We start from the raw sequence: 16,188 nt of genomic DNA, 5'->3' as shown, positions 1-16,188 counted from the left end.
CCCTTTAAAATCCATCTGTACCCAACAGCCTTACGACCATCAAGTAGTTCTTTCAAAGTCTATACTTTGTTTTCATACATGGATCCTCTCGGATTTTATGGCCTCGAGCCATTCGTCGAAATCCGGGCCCACCATCGCTTCTCCATAGCTCGTAGGTTCATTGTTGTCTAGCAACATGACTTCCAAGACAGGATTACGTACCACTCTGAAGTAGTACGCATCCTTGTCGTCCTATGAAGTTTGGTAGTGACTTGATCTGAATTTTCATGATCACTATCATAAGCTTCCACTTCAATTGGTGTAGGTGCCACAGGAACAACTTCCTGTGCCCTGCTACACATTAGTTGAAGTGACGGTTCAATGACCTCATCAAGTCTCCACCATCCTCCCACTCAATTCTTTCGAGAGAAACTTTTCCTCGAGAAAGGACCCATTTCTAGAAACAATCACTTTTGCTTCCATATCTGAAATAGGAGGTATACCCAACTGTTTGGTATTCTATGAGATGTATCCGCTTTGGGTTCGAGCTTATCAGCCTGAAACTTTTTCACATAAACGTCGCAGCCCCAAACTTTTAAGAGACGACAGCTTAGGTTTCTCTAAACCATAGTTCATACGGTGTCGTCTCAACGGAATTGCGTAGTGCCCTATTTAAAGTGAATGCGGTTGTCTCTAATGCCTAACCCATAAACGATAGTTTTAATTCGATAAGAGACATCATGGTATGCACCATATCCAATAGGGTGCAGTTATGATGTTCGGACACACCATCACAATATGGTGTTCCAGGCGGTATTAGTCGTGAAACAATTTCCACAATTTCTTAATTGTGTGCCAAACTTGTAACTCGGATATTCATCTCTATGATCATATCACAGACATTTTATCCTCTTGTCACGACGATCTTCAACTTCACTCTGAAATTACTTGAACCTTTCAATAATTCAGACTTGTGTTTCATCAAGTAAATATTCTCAGCATCTACTCAAATCATCTGTGAAGTAAGAACATAACGATATCCACTGCGTGCCTCAGCACTCATTGGACTGCACACATCAAATGTATTACTTCCAACAAGTTGCTCTCTTGTTCCATCTTACTGAAAACGAGGCCTTTCAGTCATCTTGCCCATGTGGTATGATTTGCATGTCTCAAGTGATTCAAAATCAAGTGAGTCCAAATGATCCATCTGTATGGACTTTCTTCATGCATATATACTAATAGACATGGTTGCATGTCTCAATCTTTTCAAAAACGAGTGAGTCCAAAGATCCATCAACATGGAGCTTCTTCATGCGTTTTATACCAATATGACTCAAGTGGCAGTGCCACAAGTATGTGGTACTATCATTACTATCTTATATCTTTTGGCATGAACATGTGTATCACTACGATCGAGATTCAATAAACCATTCATTTTAGGTGCAAGACCATTGAAGGTATTATTCAAATAAAAGAGTAACCATTATTCTCCTTTAATGAATAACCGTATTGCGATAAACATAATCCAATCATGTCTATGCTTAACGCAAACACCAAATAACAATTATTCAGGTTTAACCCCAATCTCGATGGTAGAGGGATCATGCGATGCTTGATCACATCAACCTTGGAAACACATATCGTCATCTCACCTTTAGCTAGTCTCCGTTTATTCCGCAGCTTTTATTTCGAGTTACTAACACTTAGCAACCGAACCGGTATCTAATACCCTGGTGCTACTAGGAGTACTAGTAAAGTACACATTAATATAATGTATATCCAATATACTTCTGTCGACCTTGCCAGCCTTCTCATCTATGAAGTATCTAGGGTAGTTCTGCTTCAGTGACCGTTCCCCTCATTTCAGAAGCACTTAGTCTCGGGTTTGGGTTCAACCTTGGGTTTCTTCACTAGAGCAGCAACTGATTTGCCGTTTCATGAAGTATCCCTTCTTGCCCTTGCCCTTCTAGAAACTAGTGGTTTTACTAACCATCAACAATTGATGCTCCTACTTGATTTCTACTTTCGCGGTGTCAAACATCGCGAGTTGCTCAAGGATCATCATGTCTATCCCTGATATGTTAGAGTTCATCACGAAGCTCTAATAGCTTGGTGGCAGTGACTATGGAGAACCATCACTATCTCATCTGGAAGATTAACTCCCACTCGATTCAAGTGATTGTAGTACTCAGACAATCTGAGCACATGCTCAACGATTGAGCTTTTCTCCCTTAGTTTGCAGGCTTAAGAAACTTGTCAGATGTCTCATACCTCTTGACGTGGGCACTAGTCTGAAATCCCAATTTCAGTCTTTGGAACATCTCATATGTTCTGCGACGTTTCAAAACCGTCTTTGGTGCCACAATTTTAAACCGTTAGACATTACGCACTGAACTATCACGTAGTCATCAAAACGTGTATGTCAGATGTTCGCAACATCCACAAACGACGCTCGAGGTTCAGCACACCGAGCGGTGCATTAAGGACATAAGCCTTCTGTGCAGCAATGAGGACAATCCTCAGTTTACGGACCCAGTCCGCATAATTGCTACTATCAACTTTCAACTAAATTTTCTCTAGGAACATATCTTAGTAGAACTAAAGCGTAAGCTACGACATTATTTGCAAAGACCTTTTGACTATGTTCATGATAATTAAGTTCATCTGATTATTTAATGAACTCCCACTTAGATAGACATCCCTCTAGTCATCTAAGTGATACATGATCCGAATCGACTAGGCCGTGTCCGATCATCACGTGAGACAGACTAGTCATCATCGGTGAACATCTCCATGTTGACCGTATCTACTATACGACTCATGTTCGACCTTTCGGTCTCTTGTGTTCCGAGGCCATGTCTGTACATGCTAGGCTCGTCAAGTCAACCTAAGTGTTTTGCTTGTGTTCCGAGGCCATGTCTGTACATGCTAGGCTTGTCAACACCCGTTGTATGCGAACGTTAGAATCTATCACACCCGATCATCACGTGGTGCTTCGAAACAACGAACCTTCGCAACGGTGCACAGTTAGGGGGAACACATCTCTGGAAATTTTAGTGAGGGGTCATCTTATTTATGCTACTGTCGTTCTAAGCAAATAAGATGTAAACATGACAAACATCACATGCAAATCATAAAGTGACATGATATGGCCAATATCATCTTGCGCCTTTGATCTCCATCTTCGAGGCGCGGCATGATCACCTTCGTCACCGGCATGACACCATGATCTCCATCATCATGATCTCCATCCTCGTGTCTTCATGAAGTTGTCTCGCCAACTATTACTTCTACTACTATGGCTAACGGTTAGCAATAAAGTAAAGTAATTACATGGCGTTTTCATTGACACCCAGGTCATACAATAAATTAAGACAACTCATATGGCTCCTGCCGGTTGTCATACTCATCGACATGCAAGTCGTGATTCCTATTACAAGAACATGATCAATCTCATACATCACATATATCATTCATCACATCCTTTTGGCCATATCACATCACATAGCATACCCTGCAAAAACAAGTTAGACGTCCTCTAATTGTTGTTGCATGTTTTACGTGGCTGCTATGGGTTTCTAGCAAGAACGTTTCTTACCTACGCAAAAGCCACAACGGTGATATGCCAATTGCTATTTATCCTTCATAAGGACCCTTTTCATCGAATCCGATCCGACTAAAGTGGGAGAGACAGACACCCGCTAGCCATCTTATGCATCAAGTGCATGTCAGTCGGTGGAACCTGTCTCACGTAAGAGTACGTGTAAGGTCGGTCCGGGCCGCTTCATCCCACAATGCCGCCGAATCAAGATAAGACTAGTAACGGTAAGCAAATTTAACAAATCATCGCCCACAACTACTTTGTGTTCTACTCGTGCATAGAATCTACGCATAAACCTGGCTCATGATGCCACTGTTGGGGAACGTAGCAGAAATTTAAAATTTTCTACGTATCACCAAGATCAATCTATGGAGTCATCTAGCAACGAGAGAGAGGGGAGTGCATCTACATACCCTTGTAGATCACGCGCGGAAGCGTTCAAGAGAACGGGGTTGATGGAGTCGTACTCGTCGTGATCCAAATCACCGATGATCCTAGCGCCGAACGGACGGCACCTCCGCGTTCAACGCACGTACGGAGCGGGGACGTCTCCTCCTTCTTGATCCAGCAAGGGGGGAGGAGAAGTTTATGGAGATCCAGCAGCACGACGGCGTGGTGGTGGAAGTAGCGGGATCCCGGCAGGGCTTCGCCAAGCGCAAGCGGGGAGGAAGAGGTGTCACGGGAGGGAGGGAGGCGCCAGGGCTTGGGGTGCTGCTCCCATGGGCCTCCCCACTATATATAGGGGTGGAGGGGGCTGGTTTCTTGCCCTCCAAGTCCATTGGGGCGTTGGCAAAGGTGGGGGAAAGAAATCCATCATTTCCCTTCCCCACCGATTGTTATCCCCCTTTTTTAGGGATCTTGATCTTATCCCTTCGGGGTATGATCTTATTCCTTCTAAGGTGGGATCTTGGTGCGCCTTGACCAGGGGTGTGGGGCCTTGCCCCCACTACCCACGTTCATGTGGGTCCCCCCATGCAGGTGGGCCCCACTTCGGAACCTTCTAGAACCTTCCCGGTGCAATACCGAAAAGTCCCGAACATTTTCCGGTGGCCAAAATAGGACTTCCCATATATAAATCTTTACCTCCGGACCATTCCGAAACTCCTCGTGATGTCCGGGATCTCATCCGGGACTCTGAACAACTTTCGGTTAACCGCATACTAATATCTCTACAACTCTAGCGTCATCGAACCTTAAGTGTGTAGACCCTACGGGTTCGGGAGACATGCAGACATGACCGAGACGACTCTCTGGTCAATAACCAACAGCGGGATCTGGATACCCATGTTGGCTCCCACATGTTCCACGATGATCTCATCGGATGAACCACGATGTCGAGGATTCAATCAATCCCGTATACAATTCCCTTTGTCAATCGGTACGTTAATTGCCCGAGATTCGATCGTCGGTATCCCAATACCTTGTTCAATCTCGTTACCGGCAAGTCACTTTACTCGTACCATAATGCATGATCCCGTGACCAAACACTTGGTCACATCGAGCTCATTATGATGATGCATTACCGAGTGGGCCTAGAGATACCTCTCCGTCATACGGAGTGACAAATCCCAGTCTCGATTCGTGCCAACCCAACAGACACTTTCGGAGATACCTGTAGTGCACCTTTATAGCCACCCAGTTACGTTGTGACGTTTGGTACACCCAAATCATTCCTACGGTATCCGGGAGTTGCACAATCTCATGGTCTAAGGAAATGATACTTGACATTAGAAAAGCTCTAGCAAACGAACTACACGATCTTGTGCTATGCTTAGGATTGGGTCTTGTCCATCACATCATTCTCCTAATGATGTGATCCCGTTATCAACGACATCCAATGTCCATGGTCAGGAAACCATAACCATCTATTGATCAACGAGCTAGTCAACTAGAGGCTTACTAGGGACATGTTGTGGTCTATGTATTCACACATGTATTACGGTTTCCAGTTAATACAATTATAGCATGAACAACAGACAATTATCATGAACAAGGAAATACAATAATAACCATTTTATTATTGCCTCTAGGGCATATTTCCAACACATAGTACCTTGACCTAGCCCCCTGCAGGAGGGAGCTGACAAAGTAAACCGGGTGCTGCATCATCTTCTTCTTCTGCACCGCGTCTTTTGATTGCATGGGCCCTGTCCTGATGGCGTCAGACTCTGCCGGGGGCCTTGCCTTGCTGGCATCGGGCCCTGCCGGGGGAATCTCTGGCTTGCCATCCGCCAGTCCCGCCGTCGCCACTGCCTCTTCGTCGACCTCCCTCTGGGCCACTAGCGCGGCACTGACGACTTGATTCGTCGCCGCCAGATACAGCAGCAACGGTTCTTGTGGTTTAGGCGCAACCAGTATTGGTGTAGAGGAAAGGTATTTCTTCAGATCCTGCAATGCCGCCTCGGCCTCTGGGGTCCACTCCATTGGGCCCGCCTTCTTCAATATTTTGAAAAAGGGAAGGGCACGCTCAGCAGACTTGGAGATGAATCTGCTCATGGCGGCAACGCAACCAGTGAGCCGACGCACATCCTTAATCCGCTTGGGTGCCTCAATCTGCTCAATAGCCTTGATCTTGTCCGGGTTTGCCTCGATCCCAGCTGCGACACAAAGAACCCGAGAAGTTTGCCGGACGGAACGCCGAAGACACACTTCTCAGGGTTCAACTTGAGGTTGATCTTGCGTAGGTTGGCAAACGTCTCTTCTAAGTCTTGTACAAGGGTTGCCTTGTCCTTGGTTTTGACCACTATGTCATCCATATAAGCTTCCATATTTCTATGTAGCTGGGGATCAAAACCAATTTGGACCACCCTTGCAAATGTCGAGCCAGCACTCTTCAACCCGAAAGGCATCCGTAAAAAGCAATACGTACCACATGGGGTGATGAATGTTGTCTTCTCTTCGTCTTCCCTTGTCATGAAGATCTGGTGGTAGCCCGAGTAGGCGTCGAGGAATGATAACAGATCGCACCCGGCCGTGGAGTCAACAATCTGGTCAATGCGCGGCAACGGGAAGGGGTCCTTAGGACAAGCCTTATTGATATCTGTGTAATCAATACACAGCCTCCACTTCCCGTTCGCCTTGCGCACCACCACTGGATTGGCCAGCCACATCGGATGGAGCACTCCTCTCACCAAGCCCACCGCTTCTAACTTCCTAATCTCCTCTGTGATGAATTCCTGTCGTTCCAAAGCTTGCTTCCTGACCTTCTGCTTGACGAGTCGCGCATGGGGACAGACGGCAAGATGGTGCTCAATCACTTCCCTGGGAACGCCGGGGATGTCAGATGCTTGCCATGCAAACACATCAACATTCGCCCGCAGGAAAGTGACAAGCGCGCTTTCCTATTTGTTGTCAAGGGTGGAGCTTATGGTGAAAGCCCCTCCCGTGTCATCCTCCTTAACGGACACCCTCTTGGTCTCTGGTGGTGCAGCTCTGGATTTCTTGCTCTTGCCGGTGGAGCTCTCTGGCACGTCCTCGACGGTAGCACAACACTCCAAAGAGGTGCGCTTGCCGGGGTGGGTGCGAGAGGTCTTGCCGGTCTTCTTCTTCCCTCCCGGGGCTTCAGCGGCAGGAGCAAGTGCCTTGGAGGCAGCTGCTGCAACTGCTTCTCGATAGAGTTGGTCAGCGCAGATCAGCGCGTCCTTCTTGTCGGAGGGGGCGGTGATGATGGTCATCGGCCCAGTCATCTTCAGCATGTTGTAGGCGTAGTGCGACGCCGCCATGAACTTGGCTAGTGCCGGGCGGCCGAGGATCCCGTTGTAAGGCAAGGGGATCTCGGCTACATCAAAGACAATCCTCTCCGTCCTGTAGTTCAACTCGCCTCCAAAAGTCACAGGCAACGTGACCTTCCCCTTCGGCTGGCTCCTTCCCGGGTTGACCCCTTGAAACGTGCCCGTTTCCTCGAGGTCTCCATCAGGAATTTGCAGCCTTTTGATCACAACGGGTGAGATCAAGTTCAGACCGGCCCCGCCGTCAACCAGCATCTTGTTCACCTTGAGGTTGCGTATCGTTGGTGAGACCAACAACGGCAAACACCCGACCACAGTTGTGCGGTCAGGGTGGTCCTCGGCGTCAAAGATGAGAGGCGTGCTGGACCACTTCAGTGGCTTCTGAGCGTCGAACGAGGGCTCCACTGTTGTTGTAACACCCCGCATGTAACTTGCCATATTTGTAACTCCGACTCTTGCCATTTTCGGCTATGTGTTATGTTTTTCCCTCCGTTGTCGGGTTTTGTCTTTCGTTTTGTATTTTGTCATGTCATGCATTTTCATATCATGTCATCATGTGCATTGCATTTGCATACGTGTTCGTCTCATGCATCCGAGCATTTTCCCCGTTGTCCGTTTTGCAATCCGGCGCTCCTATCTCCTCCGGTGCACCCCTCTTGTTTTCTTTCGTGTGCGTGTGTCAAACTTTTTCGGAATGGACCGAGGCTTGTCAAGTGGCCTTATTATACCACCCGGAGACTACCGGTCAAGTTTCGTTCCATTCGGAGGTCGTTTGGTACTCCAACGGTTAACCGGGCATCCGCAAAGTCCATTTGAGTGTCCAGCAAAAAACCCCTCCAAAACCAGCCCAAAACCCACCAAACTCTCTTCCATGCTCTAGGTCGTTCGATCACGATCGTGTGGGCGAAAACCGCACCTCATTTGGAGCCTCCTAGCTCCCTCTACCTATAAATATGTGGGCATCCCGAAATACATTCTCAGTCCAACCCTAGAAAAATCCCTCCGCGCCGCCGGACGCGTCCGTACCCCGCCGGACACGTCCGCCGCCGCGCCCCGGCGAATCGCAGCGCGCCACGTCGCCTCCTCCCTCTCCCCACGCCGCCGGCCCACCGGGCCCAGGCGGGGCCCGCCCGGCCCGATCCGCCGCCGCCTCGCGCCTGCCTCCGCGCGCCTCCGCCGCCGCAGCGGTCGCCGCCGCCGGCAGCCGTCCCGCCGCCGCCGCCCGCGGGCCCGCCGGTGCTGCCGCGCCGCCCCCGCCGGCGACCGCCGCCCTCCGGGCCCCCTCCTCCTCCGGCGTCGGCCGCCACCGCCGGCCACTTCTCCTCCTCTGGCCGACGAGCACGAGCCCGAGAACGGCTCGATCCGATCTGGTAGATTCCCCCGTTGACTTTTCTCGCGACCCCGAAATTCTCTGAAGTCCTCAGATTTCATCAGCAAGTGCTCCTGTTCCTGATGCTATAACTTCTTGCATGTAGCTCCGATTCGCGCGTGTAATATGTCAAATTGTTCGCCTCGTGATGCTCTTCATTTTGTTCAATTGCACCATGTTAACTAGAGGTCATCTTGATGCCCAAATCTCTGTTGGAAGAGGGCTAGTTGCTATTATTCTCTGGTTCTTATCAGAACTTGGAGATTTGTCATTTTTGTATCATTTAATCTGTGCATCTTTTGAGCATGAGCTCTACATGTGTTTTGAAGTATGCCATCCATCTTTCCAGTGGTGTAGTCCATGTATTTGTGTGATCTCTGTGGTGACTAGCACAAGCATGCAAAGTAGGCCCCGTAATATTTCTGATTTCAGGGACTTGGTGATTTCTCTAAGTCCTTGTCTGCTGTAATTTTGTTGCCATATAAACTTGATGCTACAGAGAGATCCATGCATATTTTGGAGATGTTCAGTAAGGATGTTTTGTAGCTATAGTTGTAATTGCTCCATTCCTGCAATTGTTTGCAATTATGGAGTGCCATAGCATGACTCAATCTTGCTCTACTTTTGCTATAAAATATTTCTGGCAGATTCTTAACATGATATGCAGTCTTACCAAGCTTATTGTAGTTGATCCATACATGCTATGCAATTGTTCTTGCCATGATTAGCTTCATAAACATGCCATCTTGCTGTAGGTGTGCTTGGTTTGTAGTTCATTGCTCTGTAGTGAGTGCATCAAGCTCAGAAAGAGGCCTACATATTATTATTTCTGCCATGCTCTGTTTTCTGCTAAGTCTGAAACCTGATAACGAAACTTGCTATGTTTACATGCTTACCACCATATCTTCTGGTCCTTTTTTGCTTATGGTCAGTAAGGTACTTTTGTCATGTGCATTTATTAGAACACTACCATGCCTTGCTTTGCTATGTTAAGTTCCTGTAGCATGTTGATTTCGTGCTCTGAACATTGCTACCTGATGCTGATTTCTGCCATATCCAGTTTTTCACCGAGTCTGTGAACCTGTAATCTTTTGCACTTTTTCCATGCATGTTTGAGCTTGATATGTTGTGATCTATCCGTAGCTCAGTGTTCATCTTTTGTCAAGCATCTCCTTTAGATTACTGCCATGTGCTTTGTTGCTATGTTGGGGTGCTTTAGCATTGTTACTTGTTGCATTTTAAAGGCTATCTTGCTGTTTATCGCAGATTAGTGTCATTCTTGTTTTGCTTGCCATTTGCAAACCGTGCATCCGTTTCCGGTGATCTTTATATCGATTTCGACCGAAATCACCTCATCTTTCCAGTGGCATGCTTGGTTTGCCAAGTTACTGCCATGTTCATCATTTTCCTTCCGGAGCACGCATACGCATCACATATCATATCTTGCATTTCATACATGTTTTGCATCATGTTGCTTGCGCATTTCTCGTTGTTGATTGTGGTTCCGTTTGTTTGTGTTCTTGTCTTGGGTAGAGCCGGGAGACGAGTTCGTGAACGAGGAACCTGTCGAGTACGCTTACGAGGATCAAGCTTTCGACAACTCTGAGAACCTTGCAGGCAAGATGACCACCCCTCGAAATCACTTCTATCTTTGCTATGCTAGTTGTTCGCTCTATTGCCATGCTCGCTACCTATCACTTGCTATATCATGTCTCCCATTTTAGCCATGTCAGCCCTAACCATCCTTTCCTAGCAAACCGTTGTTTGGCTATGTTACCGCTTTTGCTCAGCCCCCTCTTATAGCGTTGCTAGTTGCAGGTGAAGTTGAAGTTTGTTCCATGTCGGAACATGGATATGTTGGGATATCACAATATCTCTTATTTAATTAATGCATCTATATATATTTGGTAAAGGGTGGAAGGCTCGGCCTTATGCCTGGTGTTTTGTTCCACTCTTGCCGCCCTAGTTACTGTTATACCGGGATTATGTTCTTTGAGTTTGCGTTCCTTACACGGTCGGGTGATTTATGGGACCCCCTTGACAGTTCGCCTTGAATAAACCTCCTCCAGCAAGGCCCAACCTTGGTTTTACCATTTGCTACCTAAGCCTTTTCCCCGGGGTTTTCGCGAGCCCGAGGGTCATCTTATTTTAACCCCCCCGGGCCAGTGCTCCTTCGAGTGTTGGTTCGAACCGAGCAGCCTGCGGGGCCACCTCGGAGAAACTCGAGGTCTACTTTTACTCGTAGCTTGACTTATCCGGTGTGCCCTGAGAACGAGATATGTGCAGCTCCTATCGGGATTTGTCGGCACATTCGGGCGGCTTTGCTGGTCTTGTTTTACCATTGTCGAGATGTCTTGTAAACCGGGATTCCGAGACTGATCGGGTCTTTCCGGGAGAAGGTTTATCCTTCGTTTACCGTGAGAGCTTATGATGGGCTAAGTTGGGACACCCCTGCAGGGTATTATCTTTCGAAAGCCGTGCCCGCGGTTATGAGGCAGATGGGAATTTGTTAATGTCCGGTTGTAGATAACTTGTCACTTGACCCAATTAAAATACATCAACTGCGTGTGTAGCCGTGATGGTCTCTTCTCGGCGGAGTCCGGGAAGTGAACACGGTCTGAGTTATGTATGACGTAAGTAGATGTTCAGGATCACTTCTTGGTCATTGCTAGATGACGTCCGTTCCGTTGCTTCTCTTCTCGCTCTCATTTGCGCAAGTTAGCCACCATATATGCTTTTGCCGCTGCAGCTCCACCTTATTACACCCCCCTTTCCTGTAAGCTTAAATAGTCTTGATCTCGCGGTGTGAGATTGCTGAGTCCCCGTGACTCACAGATTCTACCAAAACAATTGCAGGTGCCGACGATGCCAGTGCAGATGATGGCGTCGATCTCAAGTGGGAGTTCGACGAGGAACGTGGTCGTTACTATGTGTCTTTTCCTGATGATCAGTAGTGGAGCCCAGTTGGGATGATCGGGGATCTAGCATTTGGGGTTGTCTTATTTTCATCTGGATTTTGACCGTAGTCGGTCTATATGCTTGTATTTTGGATGATGTATGAATGATATTTATGTATTGTGTGAAGTGGCGATTGTAAGCCAACTCTTTATCCCATTCTTGTTCATTACATGGGATTGTGTGAAGACGACCCTTCTTGCGACAAAACCACTATGCGGTTATGCCTCTAAGTCGTGCCTCGACACGTGGGAGATATAGCCGCATCGTGGGTGTTACAGTTGTGATCTCACGCGCCCACTGTTTGAGCTGGCGGTGAGAAGTGTGCAGCGAGGCGCCACCATCGACGCACATGGCCTCCGTAGCCTTCTGGAACTCATGCTCGCTGGACTCGTCGTCCTCGTCATGATCATCGTCTTCCTGCTTCTTGTCGCGGCCCCGAGCGGGCCTCTCTTGCTGGTTATCCTTGCCGCAGCGACCTCCTTGGCCGTCACGCTTCTTGCCGGATCCTTCAGCGCCATCTTGGACCTTCTCCTTGTCCCGCCTCTCATACTCGGCTTTTTGCTTTTCAGCGAGCAGCTCCACTTGTCGGTAGTTCTGGAGGTCGTGGCCTTTGGCGCGGTGGATCTTGCAGTACTGCTTGTCGGAGCCCCTGGCTTGTCGGCAGCCGCCAAGGCCTGGCAAGCGGCGCACCCAGCAATCTCCTTGTCGGGGTCGTCTGCCTTGGCCTTCTTGGCGGCGCCAGTGTCGTCGGATCCCTCGATGGCAAGCACGGTCTTGCCCTTGAGCTTCCTGTTGCGACGCCGACCCTTCTTCATCGGGGCGGCGGTGTCTTCGTCGGTAGAGTCGGATTCCGCGCCGACGTCTTCTCCGGGGTACTTCCTCCCCTCTTCTGCCTGAGCACATCTATCGGCCAGAACGTAAAGTTCGGCCACATCCTTGACCTTGTTCATTGCCAGCTCTTCACGCATCTTGCGGTTGTGCACATTCTGATGGAACGCGCTGATCACGGCGACAGGGTGAACATCTGGGATGTTGTATTGCACTCGGTTGAACCTCTGTATGTACTTGCGCAGGTTTTCACCTTCCTTCTAGGGAATGATATGCAAATCACTCGCCTGGCCATGAGCTTGGTGGCCTCCATTGAAGGCACCAACGAACTCATGACACAGGTCCGACCAAGAAGAAATGGAATCCGCCGGCAAGTGCATCAACCAAGACATGACATTGGATTTCAGGGCCAACAGGAAGTAATTGGCAAGCACCTTATCGTCGCGAGCCCCAGCGGCTTGCATCGCGATGGTGTAGATACTGAAACTCCGACGGGTGGGTCTTGCCATTGTACTTCTCGCCGACATCGGGCTTGAATGTGTGGTGGGACGGCCACTAGAACTGCCGCAGCTCACGGGTAAAGGCTGGGCAACCCACCTCATAAGGCAGGCCGCCGGAGCCTCCCGGCGCTGGGTGGTCCATAGCGGGCCCCGCCCGCCTATCTGACTGATGGCATGTATCGCGCCGGCGCTCGATGGTGGTTCGAGCGTCTTCATGAGCTCGCTCCCGAAGAACTTGGCGTTGGTCGCTGTGGGTCCGTGGGTTGGACGACGCTATGGAAATGTTATCACAAGCGTCATCACGACAGACCGACACCCATGGTGGCTGGCATGGAGGAGGAGAGTGCACTATGGCCGCGGCGCCTCCGGCCCCTCCACCGCTGGCGCGCGGTGGATCGATGGAGCGCCGGCCTGAGGGCCCCGCCGGTCGTGGCTCGTCTTTGTTGGCGACGGCGACGAGGCTCGGGATGGTGGCTCTCCATCGTCGAGCTTCTCCGCAGCAGGAGGGAAGTCGAGGAGCAGCTGCGCGCACGCCAAAGCTTCTGCTGGCGTGGGTGGTGGCGAAAGCTGCATGGACCGTGGCGCGCTTCGACTTCTAACCACGTTAGAAGGAGCTCTATCACGGCCCAGCGGCTGCGTGCCATTTTCGCCAGCACTTCGGCGGGCATGCTGGCGTTCTTCGTCCTGCAGATGATGCACAGGGCTCTTCCCACGGCGGTGTCTAGGGTCACCGGTGCGGTGACACTGCTCGTCGCGCACACCATGGGAAGAGCGCGCTGTGGGCGCCGGGGTGGGCGTCTTGGAGGTCGCCACGCCACCCATGGGTGGCACAGCGACGCCCCCGGAGGGCCCCGCGCCGCCTGCGGGGGGCCCAGCTCCGTCTCTGGATTTCGCGGCGTGCGGCCCGTCGCCTCGCGCATGAACGACGCCGCTCGCCAGGCTCTGACTGCCAGAGCGATGTTGGTGCTCGCGGGTCGCGCCTCAGGTCCTGTCCGCGACCGGCCCGCCGCTTGCCCGCACCGGTACGGGCCATCCGGGTCCCGACGAACCGACTGTCGTGGCCGCCTTCTTCTTGGGAGCCATGGCGATGAAGAGCTGCTAGGCTAACTGCTAGATCAAATTCTCACAACTGCGCCCCCTACTTGGCGCGCCAAAGATGTCGGTGGGAACAACACCTATGGGGTCACTGGGATCCCTTCTATGGTCCGCGGGCGCGATGTTGTGCAAAGAGCAGGTCTGACAGGAAGCACACGGATTGTTTACCCAGGTTCGGGCCGCGAAGATGCGTAATACCCTAGTCCTGCTTTGGTGGGTGTATTGACTGTTCTTGAGTTCTTGAGCTAGCTACGGGGTGCAACTTGCCCGAAAGAGCCGAATCCGCCTCCTGGTCGCCTCGGGCCTCCTTTTATAGGCAAAAAGGGGTTGCCACAGTGGCACACAAGAGGTGGAAAGGTCTACAGCTGATAAGCCTATCCTCTGGGACCGTCGGACAAACGCATTTAATACGCTGCTGACGTGTCCCCTTGCTTTATCGGGGACGGCAAGGAAGCACGTCCCAGTTGTCGCCGCCTCGCCTGGCCATCACACGCGTCTGAGCTGACGAGGCGTCGTGGCACCACATTGGCTGGCTGCTAGGCTGGCGCGATGGTGGAGCCTTCACAAAGGGTTGCATGCCACCACGCAGGTGCTTGCTGAGTCGATGTAGAGGCCGCCCGTCGCCACGCAGGTGCCTGCCCGGCTGGTTGAGCTAGCTGCTGCTTGGGGACGGCGGTGGACTCTTGGCTGGCGCGGGCCTCGCAGTGGCCCCGCTGATGCCTTCGGCAAGGGTCTTGCCGGGGGCCCGACAAGGGTCTTGCCGTGGCGTTGCAGTCGTCCCCGGCAAGGCGCTTGCCGGGGGTCTTGTGGATTTCCTCGGCTAGATCCCGCAGAGGGTCGCCGTCTTCTGGTCCTCATCTGATCTCACATCTTTATGATCTTGACGAAGATCTGCATGCCACCTCAGAGGCGCCTCCCGAGCCTTGGTTCCAATGTAGTTGGTGGTGTTGGGACCCATGGGCTCAAGGGTGGCTTGTTCTACTGGCATCGGGCAGGTTGCCCCGGCAAGGCTCTTGCCGGGGCTGTGGAGGCTGCCTCGGCAAGGATCTTGCCGAGGGAGCCTACCTCGCCCTCTTGCTCTCCTGTGTTCCTGGTCTTAGCGTTGCCTTGGTTGTCTTGTGCTTCGGCTTCTCTCCGGCTTCCCTCCTCTACCCTGCTAAGTGTGGCCGCGGCACGTGGCTCTGACTGCCCGTGCACAAGTAAAGGGGTCAAAAGGAGAGCCCCTACATTTGTACACCAACATAATCATTTAGTCGTAAATAAATATAAGTATGATGATCATCATTAATAGAGCATTGTCGCAAATAAAAAAAGAGAAAGGCCAAAAAAAAGGAAAGGCCCAAAAAAGGAAGAAAAAAAGGAAAAAAAGGAAAAAAAAAAGAAATAAAAAGGGACAATGCTACTATCCTTGTTACACACTTGTGCTTCAAAGTAGCACCATGATTTTTATGATAGAGAGTCTCTTGTTTTGTCATTTTCATATACTAGTGGGAATTTTTCATTATAGAACTTGGCTTGTATATTCCAACAATGGGCTTCCTCAAATGCCCTAGGTCTTCGTGAGCAAGTAAGTTGGATGCACACCCACTTAGTTTCTTTTGTTGAGCTTTCATACATTTATAGCTCTAGTGCATCCGTTGCATGGCAATCCCTACTCCTTGCATTGACATCAATTGATGGGCATCTCCCTAGCCCATTGATTAGTCGCGTCAATGTGAGACTTTCTCCTTTTTTGTCTTCTCCACATAACCCCCATCATTATATTCTATTCCACCCATAGTGCTATATCCATGACTCACGCTCATGTATTGCGTGAAAGTTGAAAAAAGTTTGAGATTACTAAAGTATGAAACAATTGCTTGGCTTGTCATCGGGGTTGTGCATGATGAGAGCATTCTTGTGTGACGAAAATGAAGCATGACCAAACTATATGATTTTGTAGGGATGAACTTTCTTTGGCCATGTTATTTTGAGAAGACATGATTGCTTAGTTAGTATGCTTGAAGTATTATTATTTTTATGTCAATATTAAACTTTTATCTTGAATCTTTCGGATCTGAACATTCATGCCACAATAAGGAAAATTACATTGAAGAATATGCTAGGTAGCATTCCACATCAGAAATT

This window comes from Triticum aestivum, chromosome 6D (genome assembly GCF_018294505.1).
Source record: "Triticum aestivum cultivar Chinese Spring chromosome 6D, IWGSC CS RefSeq v2.1, whole genome shotgun sequence".
Lineage (NCBI taxonomy): Eukaryota > Viridiplantae > Streptophyta > Magnoliopsida > Poales > Poaceae > Triticum > Triticum aestivum.
Note: the sequence above shows the minus strand (reverse complement) of the source record.